We start from the raw sequence: 13,322 nt of genomic DNA, 5'->3' as shown, positions 1-13,322 counted from the left end.
AAGAGAAACCTGATTTTAGCCTGGGCCAACAACATTGCAGCATTTCAGCAACAACATTTTACTGCCATGCTGCTTTCTGATATAAGACATTATTTTTGTACGTACATTGCATGTGATCAAATGGAGTCATGAGGCAGATGAGTGAAGCGAGACAGGAATAACTTGTATCTCCAGGGGCCTCATGTACAAAGACTTGTGTGGATTTCTTACTGAAAATTGGTGTACGGACAAATCCAGAAAATGGCGTAAGCAAAAAAAAAATCCAGATGAATCAAACCGCGCGTACGCCGAAATCCACGCACATGCATCATACATAACAGGTTCCTAGGTGTAAGTTTTGTGCCTGGCCCAACATCATTTATCCCTCAAATCTAACAGGCAAATGTGGCCCGCCGTGTCATTTTATGTGGCCCGGCGAGAGCTTAAAAACCCTAATTGTCTAAAAATTAGTGCAGGAGCAGTAGAGAGAGCCAATGGCACAATAAAAGGAGTGCTTTCTAAACTGACTCAGAACTATACTGGGTAAAATGCCTGTCTCTGATATTGTGGCACTCACCCCCAGTGCTTATCAACCTTTGAGATAACGTTTGAACGACCTCCAAACACAGGAGTGGGGCTGCCTGAATTGGACACACACTTTGTGAGCCACTAATGTGTTATCCTGCATACGTCTGTCTCTGTTGTGTCTGAGCAGGTCAAGACGGTGTTGCCAGAGGTGTCGGAGAATCCACTGCATGGATTCCAACCGGGAGACTGGGTTGTGCCACACAGCCCCGAGCAACATAACAAATTTGGGGGCCTGAAATAAACTAATGTCTTAGTCTCTTTTCTTTTTTTTATGATTACACAGAATCAAAGGAAGGAGATGTGAGGGAAATTACACCATTTTGCTAATGTCATTTAAGATTACAAAAGAACATTATGATTTAGTACATGTCCTTCTGATTAGCAGAAGGTCTGTCAATAGTGTTATTTAGTGATACTGTATGTATCATGTGTGTTTTATAACTGGCGTCAGAGGAATATGCAGAGACAGAAAGCTTGTGTACAACTGATATGTCAGTTTCTTCCACTAAAAACAGGAAAAATCCATAAAAGGAGGATTGCACATGTGAGACGAAAACTGTCTACTGTGCATTCTCCCCCCCTCAGTTTCTCAGTGTGCCCAAATGTACTGTAAACATGTGATAACAAAAGGAATAAAGGAGATTGGATTGCCCTCTCTCCTCAGAGTTCTTGTTCTAGATGAGACTCTTGAGCTTTTTTACTTTTCTAATATAAATCTCTTTTAACCACGTTTGAGTCCGCATCTATTTTCAGGAAATTTCCATGACACCCATCATTTTATGCCTCAAATTAAAGGGGCAAAATGGCATATTGAGTAGTTGTGCAAGGGTGAACTGGTTCAGAGTTCCAAATGCCTCAACAGATGGATGCCGGGCACAACACCTACAGATCAAAAATACAACAAACCATCAATACAATCAACAAAATCACATCACACAGAACAGCTAAAATAAAGAACAACAATACAAAAAAATATGAACAACGACCCTGATAAACTCAGTAAATTCAAGTCCCAAATAACCACCTCTCTAGACCCAGGTGTAACGTTGGGGTGCAGCATGAAGGACGAGACACGGATCCTTGCTTTTGCAGCCGACGTCACTGCTTTATTAAACAGAAGCGCAAGACAGCGCACACAGAAACACCTACACTTACACGTAACGTGGAGAATCAGACAACGACAAGCACAAGACACTGCGCGAACGCACATTAAATAGACAGACAACATGAGCCCCGAGTGATTACGAGATGATCCACAGGTGGGACGGATGAACACACACAAACAACCACACCCACGAGAATCCACTGATGCAGACGGCAAGACGCAGATGACGTAAACACACGCCCACAGGGAGGGGTCCGGAGCTGTTCCGTAACAGAACCCCCCACCAGGGGCCCGCTACTCCTGGAGCGTCCGGCGCAGCTGGAAAGCCCCGAACCTACACCGACGAGCAGGTCCGGAGCCGCTGAGTACACGAACCTCCGAGCCGTCTCCCCCGATGGCAGGACTGTCACAAATCCTCTAAAACACCCTCCCTGGGAAGACCGGGGAAAACACGTTAGACACACCGAACGGGACGTTCACAAACACACAAACAGGCACAGCGACACACAGGGGCACGAAAGGGCAAAAGGGATTCGGCAAACAGACGGGAATACAGACGAATACAGGGACAGACACACACGTAACAGGCGCCAGACTACGCGCCAGAAGAAGAGCGATTAGGGGAGAGAGATCCGGAACCGCCGGAGCCGGGTACCGCTTGGCTGGCGAACGCGCCCGGTGCAGCGCGGCTGGCGAACGTGCCCGGTGCAGCGCGGCTGACGGACGAGTCTGGTGAGCCGTAGGGATCTCCCTCCTCGCTCCGCGACCGCGCTCTGGAGCGGGCGGTGTGGGCTTCTTCTCCGACCTCCATCTCCTCTTCCTCCTCACTGCCCAAGCTCCAGACCATCGGAGAGCCTGGACTCTCACCCCGAGAGCAGTCCATGGCGCTCCCCTCGGATGGGTCAGGGGACGCACTCACCGCCGGGCTGGTTCTCCCCCTCACGGTCTTCACGGAGCGCTCTGACGCCACCGGGCTACCCTCCTCCTCCGTATACGGGTCGCTGTCCGTGCCCTCGGACACGCCCGAGTACACGGACGGAGGGTAGTCCTCCTCGCCTTCTCCGTAGTAGACGGTGGGAGCGGAATATAAGGAGGGTGGATAGTCCCCTTCGCCCTCACTAAGGTCGTCTGCAGAAGCAGAGCCAACGGAGGGAGGGTAGTCCAGCTCCTCCTCCTCGTCGCCTTCCCCATAGTCCACCGTGGGGGCGGAGCAGACCGAGGGAGCCGGGTCCATTCCTCTGCAGTAGTCCACGGTGGACGCTTCGCCCACCGACGGAGGGTAGCCCTCCTCCTCGTCCGAGTCCTCTGCCTCAGAATCCCCCTCCCCAAACTCGTTCTTTGGGATCTTCTCCACACCGCCGAGCGCAAAGGAGCTCACCCGCAGGGGTGAAAGCTCCCTGGATGAAGGGGGGTGGTACGTCTCTCAAAGCCGCACCACCTCCTGGCGGAGCTTTTCCGCCGCCTCGGGGTTGTGGTGCACCCTTGCCTGTCGCAGTAGGGACGCACAGACCGGGTCCAGCTCGAGCTGCGCCAAAGTCGGCGGGGCTTCGCGGCGCGGGGGGGAGGAAGAAGAGCGGTGGTGCCGCTTGCTGGGCTTCGCCTTGTAGCCTGACATTGTGTCTCGTTGTCGGCTTGTCGTTCTTTAACGTTGGGGTGCAGCATGAAGGACGAGACACGGATCCTTGCTTTTGCAGCCAACGTCACTGCTTTATTAAACAGAAGCGCAAGACAGCGCACACAGAAACACCTACACTTACACGTAACGTGGAGAATCAGACAACGACAAGCACAAGACACTGCGCGAACGCACATTAAATAGACAGACAACATGAGCCCCGAGTGATTACGAGACGATCCACAGGTGTGACGGATGAACACACACAAACAACCACACCCACGAGAATCCACTGACGCAGACGGCAAGACGCAGACGACGTAAACACACGCCCACAGGGAGGGGTCCGGAGCTGTTCCGTAACACCAGGAGCATACGATACCATGCCAAATTGAGCTTGATGCCCAAAACCTTATGGAAATGAAGCCCACACTGAGCCTCAGCACAGTCCAAACATGCGTATGGCGAAGTGGTGCAACACCAGAAGAACAACTGAGGTAGAGTAGCTGAAGTAAGCAGCTTGGGTAAGCAGCCAACACTACAGCGCAGTAAAACAACACAGCAAAGCAGCAACTGGTAGAATGCTTCAATTGTGAATTACTGGTAGAATGCTTCAATTTAATTAACCATTCAATAAATTTGAACATTTATTCATTAATTTGATCATGGTGGTAAATGCATATTTTGGTTGATAGTATTAAGTCAGTGTGCAGATTCACAACGTAACCCTTTGGTAATAAGACTGATACACCACACATATATGGATATCATTTCATCCATTCCAGTTTTCAAACATATTTTCCTAAGCAATCAGGATGGTGCCCTGTTTCATAACTCATAATTAATCAGTATATCCACTTCAAAACATGCATCATACATAACATATGTTCCTATGTGTAACAGAAATCTGATTTTGGCCTGGCCCAACATCATTTTATACCTCAAATTTAACTGGCAATATGACATATTGAATAGTGTCGCGCACAGGTCAAATGATTCAAAGGGGAAATTTCAGAGGTGTGCTGCGTGCATCTAAGGCATCTGGCCATACAAGTAATGAAAGCATCATACATAACACATTCATATCTGTAAGATACACATCATTTTGGCCTTTCTCAACATTATTTTAGACCTTCAATCTGCCTGGAAACAAGACACTTTGAGTAATCGTTTGCACAGGTGAATTAATTCAAAGGGGCAATTTCAAAGGCTTGCTGTTTGCCTATATGGTGCCAGACAAATTACAAATGTAATAATAATAATAATAATAAACTTTATTTGTATAGCACCTTTCATACATACATGCAACTCAAAGTGCTTTACAGAATAAATTTTTAAAAGAAATATTAAAAGGAGGCAAAGATAAAACGACAAGGAAAATATTAAGAAATTAAAGATAATGTAATAAAATAAATATTAAAATAACATAAAATGTAACTAAATAAAATAATGTAAAAAAGTAAAGTAAATTAGATAATAATAATCGGGAAAACTAAAATAACTAGAACAGAGTTAGCCACTGAACTGTATCATAAAGAACAGGTTCCTCCCTAAGAGAGACCTGATTTCAGCCTTTCATTTTAAACCTCAAATGTAACTGGAAACACGGCACATTCAGCAGTGGTGCCGAGAAGTCAATTGACAATTTCACAGGCATATTGAAGGTCTTATCGATGGCCTTATTCATGGCAGGCCAGATAAACCTGTTTTTGTTCTGCTTTTGGTCGACTTGTGTTCTTTGCATTGATGTCATATTTCCAGTTAGATTTGGACTTGTGTTCTTTGCATTAATGTCATATTTCCAGTTAGATTTGGACTTGTGTTCTTTGCATTGATGTCATATTTCCAGTTAGATTTGGACTTGTGTTCTTTGCATTGATGTCATATTTCCAGTTAGATTTGGACTTGTGTTCTTTGCATTGATGTCATATTTCCAGTTAGATTTGGACTTGTGTTCTTTGCATTGATGTCATATTTCCAGTTAGATTTGGACTTGTGTTCTTTGCATTGATGTCATATTTCCAGTTAGATTTGGACTTGTGTTCTTTGCATTGATGTCATATTTCCAGTTAGATTTGGACTTGTGTTCTTTGCATTGATGTCATATTTCCAGTTAGATTTGGACTTGTGTTCTTTGCATTGATGTCATATTTCCAGTTAGATTTGGACTTGTGTTCTTTGCATTAATGTCATATTTCCAGTTAGATTTGGACTTGTGTTCTTTGCATTAATGTCATATTTCCAGTTAGATTTGGACTTGTGTTCTTTGCATTAATGTCATATTTCCAGTTAGATTTGGACTCGTGTTCTTTGCATTAATGTCATATTTCCAGTTAGATTTGGACTTGTGTTCTTTGCATTGATGTCATATTTCCAGTTAGATTTGGACTTGTGTTCTTTGCATTGATGTCATATTTCCAGTTAGATTTGGACTTGTGTTCTTTGCATTGATGTCATATTTCCAGTTAGATTTGGACTTGTGTTCTTTGCATTGATGTCATATTGCCAGTTAGATTCGAGGAATAAAATGATGTCGGGCTAGGCCAAATTCAGGTTTCTCTTACACATAGGAACCTGTTATGTATGATGCATTTGAGTTGGCCTGGCACAAGGTGGCCTGGCACCTTCAAGGCATACAGCAAATCTCTGAAATTGACCTCCTGAATAATTTGAACTGTGCACAACAATATTCAATATGCCATATTGTCAGTTAGATTTCATGGATTTTTTTTTCAAGGTATAAAATTATGTTGGACCAGACCAAAATAAGGTTCTTCTCATAGGGATGGACCTGTTTGTTATTATGCATTTGTTATTTCTCTGGCCCACCATCAATAAGGCCTTCAATAAGCCTCTGAAATTACCCCTTTGAATCCATTCACCTACATGCTTACTGCTCAGTATGCCATGTTGTGATGGCATACATATGCATAGTTGTGATGTATGAGATCACCATGACCCTTTCCAAAATCAAATGCTCCTCACACAAAGAGATTTATTCCCTGTTGAATATGTCCTATGTCTTGTCTTTGGTTATTAAATCGTAAAAACCTGAGCTGATATTTCTTCGGATTCATTTTTGTGCTTGAGCAGTATGTGTCATATTCTCTGTTTTTAGTTTTCACATCTAAAATAAAGAGTCTTTCTAAGAATAGGTTTTCCTTACAGTAGAAATGACTAAATGAATTATCATGTTTACATTGCACACAACTGGAATGACTTGAAATAGAAACCATTTTACAAAAGAAATGCTTTCATTATATTTTGTATAGTTTTTCTACATTCACAAAATCAGTAGGCCTACATATGCTAAAATGTACGGTCCCATACTCATTTGGTTCACAAATCTCTGTTAAACAAAGTGTGCAGCAAACACGCATAATGAACACACCCTTTATGAATAAGGAATGAACTTCAGCCACCGAATAAGGAGCTGTGAATAAGTAACTCCAGTGTCATATTTCTTTTACAGTGTTATACAGCTTGTGCATGTAAACGGTCTGGAAGGTAACAAGCCCAAAGTACACGCCGCAGGGATTTACTCTATCCCTCACTTTTCTCAGCTGCCTCATTGGCATCCCAGCACTGATTGTTAAGATATTTTTGGAGTCATCTTTCAGACATAGATCAGGGCTCATAATCAAGATTATAAATTTGTTCAGCCCTCAGTGTTCCATATCTGGTACCAGGAGAACAGGTTCACAACACATTAGTGTCAGGAAAGAGTTCCAAAGTTGATTAATAATACATGTAATTAAATACAGAATAAAGATGTGTCAACACAATTGGGTAAGAATAATAAAACATAATATGGTTGGTGTTCTCCTTATCAGGAGAGGAGGTACAGTAGACTGGATCTAGGGGTAGTGGAAAAGTACAGGGGGAGAGAGGTAGACAGAGAGGTAGAAATAGAGAGACAGACAGAGGGACAGAGAGACAGAGAGAGAGAGGTTCTAACTGAGGAGCAGACACACAGATAAGGGAGTGAACTGAATGTCACAGTGTTCTGACTGAGGGCCAAAGACAGTAACTCACAAATTCCCTTACACTTAAATTGACCTTTTTACTTTGCAATATTTTTATTTTTACAAACGAAAACAAGTATACCAGGTAAAACAAACAAACATTGAATACACCTTTACATTGTCAACATGCAGGCCTAATGCTGTCACTGTGCTGTTCATAAGTGGTTGTTTGTGTGGTGTGGTGAACAAGTGTGGTTTTAAGAGACTGATCGGCCCGTCTTCAGTTATGGCCCATCACACTGAAAACCTGCAGATTTTAGTCACTGGCTAAACGATCGTTGCACCTATGTAGCCTGTCTACCGGCGAGCTTAGCACAACCTCACACAGTGCACAGCAACTGGAGGCCAGGAAGAGTTAGTTCTATTTTGAGATGATGCTGTGTTCTGCGTAGGTATGGGAAATCTTTTCTGTACGCTCTCCAAAAGTAGAACCACGAAGACAAAAGTGGCTGAAACTCACATTCATGACTGTTCCCTCTACTGTTCCAATTATTTTACTGTACAACTAACCCTAATCTGGGTTTCATCTTGCACCACACGGGGAAGGGTTTTTATTAAATGAGGATATACCAATTCGGCAATATCACATTCGGAGTATATTAAAAACACAGCCAATCTGATAGTGAGAGCAATTTCAGGTAGACGTGGATGCTAGGCCGCCTCAACATTCCCACACGTTCACCACAAACGTCCACAAAATGTAGCAACAAAAGGAAATTCATTAAGATAACATCCTGTAGTCCACTGGCTATTTAAAATCTTTGTAAATAATTGAGGTATATTTAATGTACAACTGAGCACAAAACAATCCGCTGAAGGTCAAGGCAGCTTGAAGGCTCTTTATTGGCTGCATCTCAATTCAGGGGCTGCAGCCTACGTAGACCGCGTAGACCACAGCCCACGGTGGCCACACACTTCGAAGGCAGGGTAGGCTGCATCTCACGGCTGTTAAATGAGACAGTCTAGTCTTCGCAAGACGTATGTTTGCGTGACCACGCTCTGCCCCGTTTCATACGTTACATACGTGTTAGCGAGCTGTCCGACAAATATCACATCACCCACAAATGCCTAAAAGAAAATGCGTTGAACATGTATTCACGTTTGACGGGAAGTATAACTTCATAACAAAATTCAATGTATTTTTATAAACGTTACTTTTACGTTACTTTTACGGATAAACGTTTAGTAAATACTCAAAGCACATGTTTACCTGCAATATCATTAATAACTGGCATGTTATTTAGCATCTCATTGCAGTATAAATGTCCATATTTAAAAAATACCGACATTTAAAAACGAATTATTCGGCCCGTACACTAGACTCCGCCTGTTTATTGTTCATAGAGCAATGAATCCTGGGATATGGTGGGACGCGAAGGATACTCAGATGCATCCTTCGTTTTCGGGGTTTTGAAGGCTACATTCGTCGGCCGCATAAGAAGGAGTCCACGAATTGGGACAGCCTCGTCGCGGCGCAGTGACGTAACCGGCCTACAAATGCGCACTTCGTGGGCTGCAGCCCCTGAATTGAGAAACAGCCTTCGAAGGCCGGGTAGGCTGCATCTCACGGCTGTTAAATAAGACAATCTAGTCTTCGCAAGACGTATGTTTGCGTGACCACGCTCTGCCCCGTTTCATACGTTACATACGTGTTAGCGAGCTGTCCGACAAATATCACATCACCCACAAATGCCTAAAAGAAAATGTATTCACGTTTGACGGGAAGTATAACTTCATAACAAAATTCAATGTATTTTTATAAACGTTACTTTTACGTTACTTTTACGTATAAACGTTTAGTAAATACTCAAAGCACATGTTTACCTGCAATATCATTAATAACTGGCATGTTATTTAGCATCTCATTGCAGTATAAATGTCCATATTTAAAAAATGCCGACATTTAAAAACGAATTCTTCGGCCCGTACACTAGACTCCGCCTGTTTATTGTTCATAGAGCAATGAATCCTGGGATATGGTGGGACGCGAAGGATACTCAGATGCATCCTTCGTTTTCGGGGTTTTGAAGGCTACATTCGTCGGCAGCATAAGAAGGAGTCCACGAATTGGGACAGCCTCGTCGCGGCGCAGTGACGTAACCGGCCTACAAATGCGCACTTCGTGGGCTGCAGCCCCTGAATTGAGAAACAGCCATTGTCTTGAGCAGCACACACAGGTCTCCCACCAATTCTCATCCTGTACCCGTGTGCTCTCAAGGCGCTATACTGCCACCCTATGGCGAACTACCAAAACAATGTGTCGGCTACCATACAAAACAACAGTTTACAACAAGAATAGTCCACCAAAAGGATAAGATCCAGGATTAGAACACAGGAATGTCAAGAATACTCCATTAATTATATTATTTTGTGATTTTTTTGTTAGTCCGGTCTCTTATTACTATAAACCCCCCCAGTTTATTTTCATTCTTTGCATTTGTCCGGTAGGCCACATGTCCTTAGGCACTTTCAAAGTGGGATGAGACCCGAACTCCTAAAAAGATCAATAAATGATGCTTCGTTCAGTGATTTTACTTTAATATTAATTGCTTTAAAATATCAATTAAAATGATGAATCAATTATCAATATGATTATTCTTGCAAGCAGTGATCTTGCTTGCTGTCACGCTTCGACACCTACGCTCCGTTCCAGAACTCAACAGCACCATCTAGCGTCCGGTGTCTACGGCCAAGGTCCCCTTCGCCTGAATATTAACTCAGTACACCTCCGTCTCATCAGCCACGCCACTTGAGCCTCTTCCTGCGGGTTTCCGTCTAGTCAGAATGTATTGTTGACTATGCTCATTACTGAGCGTTTCCTTCTGATTTTCTCCTAGACCTTGCCGCCAGCCTAGGATTTGGACTAGATTCTGCTCTCCTGGTTTGACCTCCTTTAACCCCTGTGACCACCTAACTGAAGATCACTCTGTGTGGACTCTGGGATTTATTGCTCAAACCCTGTTCCTAATAAAGGCATCTCTGTGCATTCTCTCCGTATTGAGTGGTTTCCTTACCACGTTATACTTGTTTACACAGCTCCGACTGTGCATGAATTGTAAATCTCCTCTTTGCAAGTCGCCTTCTTCTAATTGCGGAATCCAGCTGCAGTCAAATACAGCCTCTGAGTTTTAGGGACGACTGAAGTGTCTGCATGCAAAGCAATATGTAGAATCTGAATTTTTGGGATATTCAAGTCAGGGGTGGATTTTGTACCAGGCCGCCATTATCCCACCCCCTTGTTTTTTCTTTCAAAACAACCACAACGCTACAAATAGACACCTAACAAATAAGACTAAAAGAGCTCTTCAACACCACAAACCTGATGGCTCTGTGCTTGTGGATGCAGATAGCTTTTGGGTCATTCCAGCATTTTGGTACATTTCAGGGGTGGTCACTTCTGAAAATTTGATCTTCAATTTGATCATTTTTAGTCATATATTTATTAGCTCAGGTTATAGACTATCAAAAAGTTTGATTTGCCAAGCTCAGGTATGAAAGCAGTTTTTTCCCTCCCAAAATGCGTACGGGACTCTGACACAGTCACAATCTTTAAGTCTAGGTTGAAAACCCACCTATTTGGTTTAGCGTTTGATAATTAACATCCCCCCTTAGATAAAGGTACAGATCCAGGGGTTCATAGATGAAGGGTTTTATGGTAGACTGGGGCGCTGGTGCTGTCGTCCTGTCACTGCTCGTGGTCACTCAAGTTTGTTGACAGTGCAGTGGATGGATGCCATTGTCTCAGAATGCCCCCAAGCCTATGTTACCTTCTGGTTCTGCCTGTTTAGCTAGGCTGTAATAGTTTAACTTAATGCCGGAGTTGCTGCCACACTCCAGAAATGTGTTTAATTTCATCTGTCCTGTATATGTCCTCAGACAGAGCTAATTTTCCCTGTTTTATTTTCTCCACATGGCTGCCCGCCTGCTCGAGGAAAAATGAGATGAGGAGAGGCAAGCGAGTTATCCAGTGCCAGCCACCTACTGCCTGACCGGATAAGCCTACACCATGATGGACAATACTACATCTTTTCCTTTTCTTTATTTCTTTCTGTCTAAATTGTTGTTGTTGTCATGGTGCCCGGTGTCGGCCAGAGGAGGATGGGTTCCCCCCCTGAGTCTTGGTTCCTCTCAAGGTTTCTTCCTCATGCAAAAAACTAGGGAGTTTTTCCTTGCCACTGTCACCCTTGGCTTGCTCATTGGGGGCTAGGACTCGGCACTTGTAAAGCTGCTTTGTGACAACAACTGTTGTAAAAAGTGCTATATAAATAAAATTTGATTGATTGATTGATTGATTTTTAAATTAGATGTAATTGGTATGCAGTAACAGGGTTGCGACTAACAGGGTTGCAAATTTAGGCTAAGTTGTGGTCTACCCCAGGAACAGATGCTAACTGTAAAATTTAGCTATGTATACAAGATCAAGGACAAATATGGTTATATAAGTATATAAAGTAAATTTTGATTCTACTCAATATTAGTCTTACAATATGAGGAACAGAGTTGCATTCACACAACTTGGACAAACATATTTGGAAAAAAACCTTGAAAATTGTTAGAGCACTTACAATTTTTCTTGCCATGTGGGCAGGAAATTTCCTTGTGATGCAAATTCCTTTGTGCCAGTAAACAAATATTTTTAACCCTTTCTCTGCCAGATAAAATTCCTTATGGTAACAGGGCTGCGCGCATGTTGTGGGACACAACTTAATAGTGTAAAAACTGTGACATGCAATGTAGACCAAAGAAGTTTTCATAAGTAAAGGAGATGCATTTCAACAATATACAAGAGGAAGTAATTTATGTAGAGCTTATTTTAATTGTTAAATTTGGCAAAGGAGTTGGTCACCCAATGAATTTCAATTAATTAATTCCAGGAAAATTAACGCACTAAAAAAATTAACGCATTTTAACGCACGATACACTTTTGCATCGTGGAATGTTTCTCAGTGCACGAGTTCCAGGCGTACAGATTATATGGACGCACGATAAGATGAGCATGATGCAGATGACTAAAGAGGCTACGCTGGTGGATGGGAAATTTAAATATAAGAAACTTCCAGATGGAAGTTCAAACAAAAATAGTGTTATTTACACTTTATGTAGGAAGGAGTTCGCTTATCACAGGAGCACTTCCACCCTTCGTTACCACCTCAACGCAAAACATGTTGCAGCTAAAGCTGGGCGTACACTGTACGATATTTTAAATCGTGTACTCAGCTCCAGCTCAAACTGTACGACTAACTCGTTGCGGAGAGTCGGCTCGTGGAGCTGCTTCAACAGTGCGATACTCTCACGAGGAGCGATTTGAATTTCAAACATGTTTGATATTCTTGCGACGCTGCGATTTCTGATCGGGAGTTGGTCGTGAGGTGTGAATCGCTCCTCGTTTACCTGTGTAAACTATACGATGCACGACACGCGATTGAGCCGAAACGAGTGAAAAATCGGCTGAAAATGGGCCAAAAATCGCACAGTGTACGCCCAGCTTAACGCGCAGGTCAGTAATGATAACTTAGCTGCTAAATGTATTCCTAGTACGATAGGGTGACCTAAACGTCCGCATTTCACATCCTGTCCCGGTCGTCCCGGGTTTTTTTTAAAGTGAGGAAATGTCCTGGTTTTTAAAGTACCTTCATTGGACCATTAAGACTGGATTAAACTTTCGCGAGTTTATACATGACGCGTCATATTATTTGTGTTGTTCGCTCTCTCGAAGAAAGGCTTACAAGAAGCGCTGCACATTGCGTCAACTGATGCAAGTTATGAACTACCGTCCAGGGGTGAGTTTCCCAAAACGTTCTTAGCACCAAGTACTTCTTAACCTCGTACGTAAGAACGGGGGAAAAAAAACAGGTTATTGTGAAAGGGAAGTAAAACAGGTTATTGTGAAGAGCGCCACAAATGTGGCTCTGACTGGGGATCACTGGAGCTCTGTTAGCAACAAGAATGATCTTGGTGTGACAGCTCATATTATAGATGATGAATGGAAGATCCAGTCATTTGCTTTGAG

The 13,322-nt window shown here is 43.1% G+C and overlaps 1 long non-coding RNA gene across 1 annotated transcript; it reads right to left on the bottom strand.

Moving 5' to 3' along the window:
* Positions 1–8,243: 8,243 nt before the first annotated feature.
* On the bottom strand, positions 8,244–9,511 carry LOC143518209 (uncharacterized). Its single transcript, XR_013132086.1, has 2 exons — positions 8,523–9,511; positions 8,244–8,380 (listed from the first exon to the last, which is right to left on the bottom strand). It is a non-coding gene; the product is annotated as an uncharacterized LOC143518209 (long non-coding RNA).
* Between the last annotated feature and the right edge of the window lie 3,811 nt (positions 9,512–13,322).

This window comes from Brachyhypopomus gauderio, chromosome 7 (assembly GCF_052324685.1).
Source record: "Brachyhypopomus gauderio isolate BG-103 chromosome 7, BGAUD_0.2, whole genome shotgun sequence".
Taxonomy (NCBI): Eukaryota; Metazoa; Chordata; class Actinopteri; order Gymnotiformes; family Hypopomidae; genus Brachyhypopomus; species Brachyhypopomus gauderio.
Note: the sequence above shows the minus strand (reverse complement) of the source record. Positions and strands in the feature narration are given on the sequence as shown.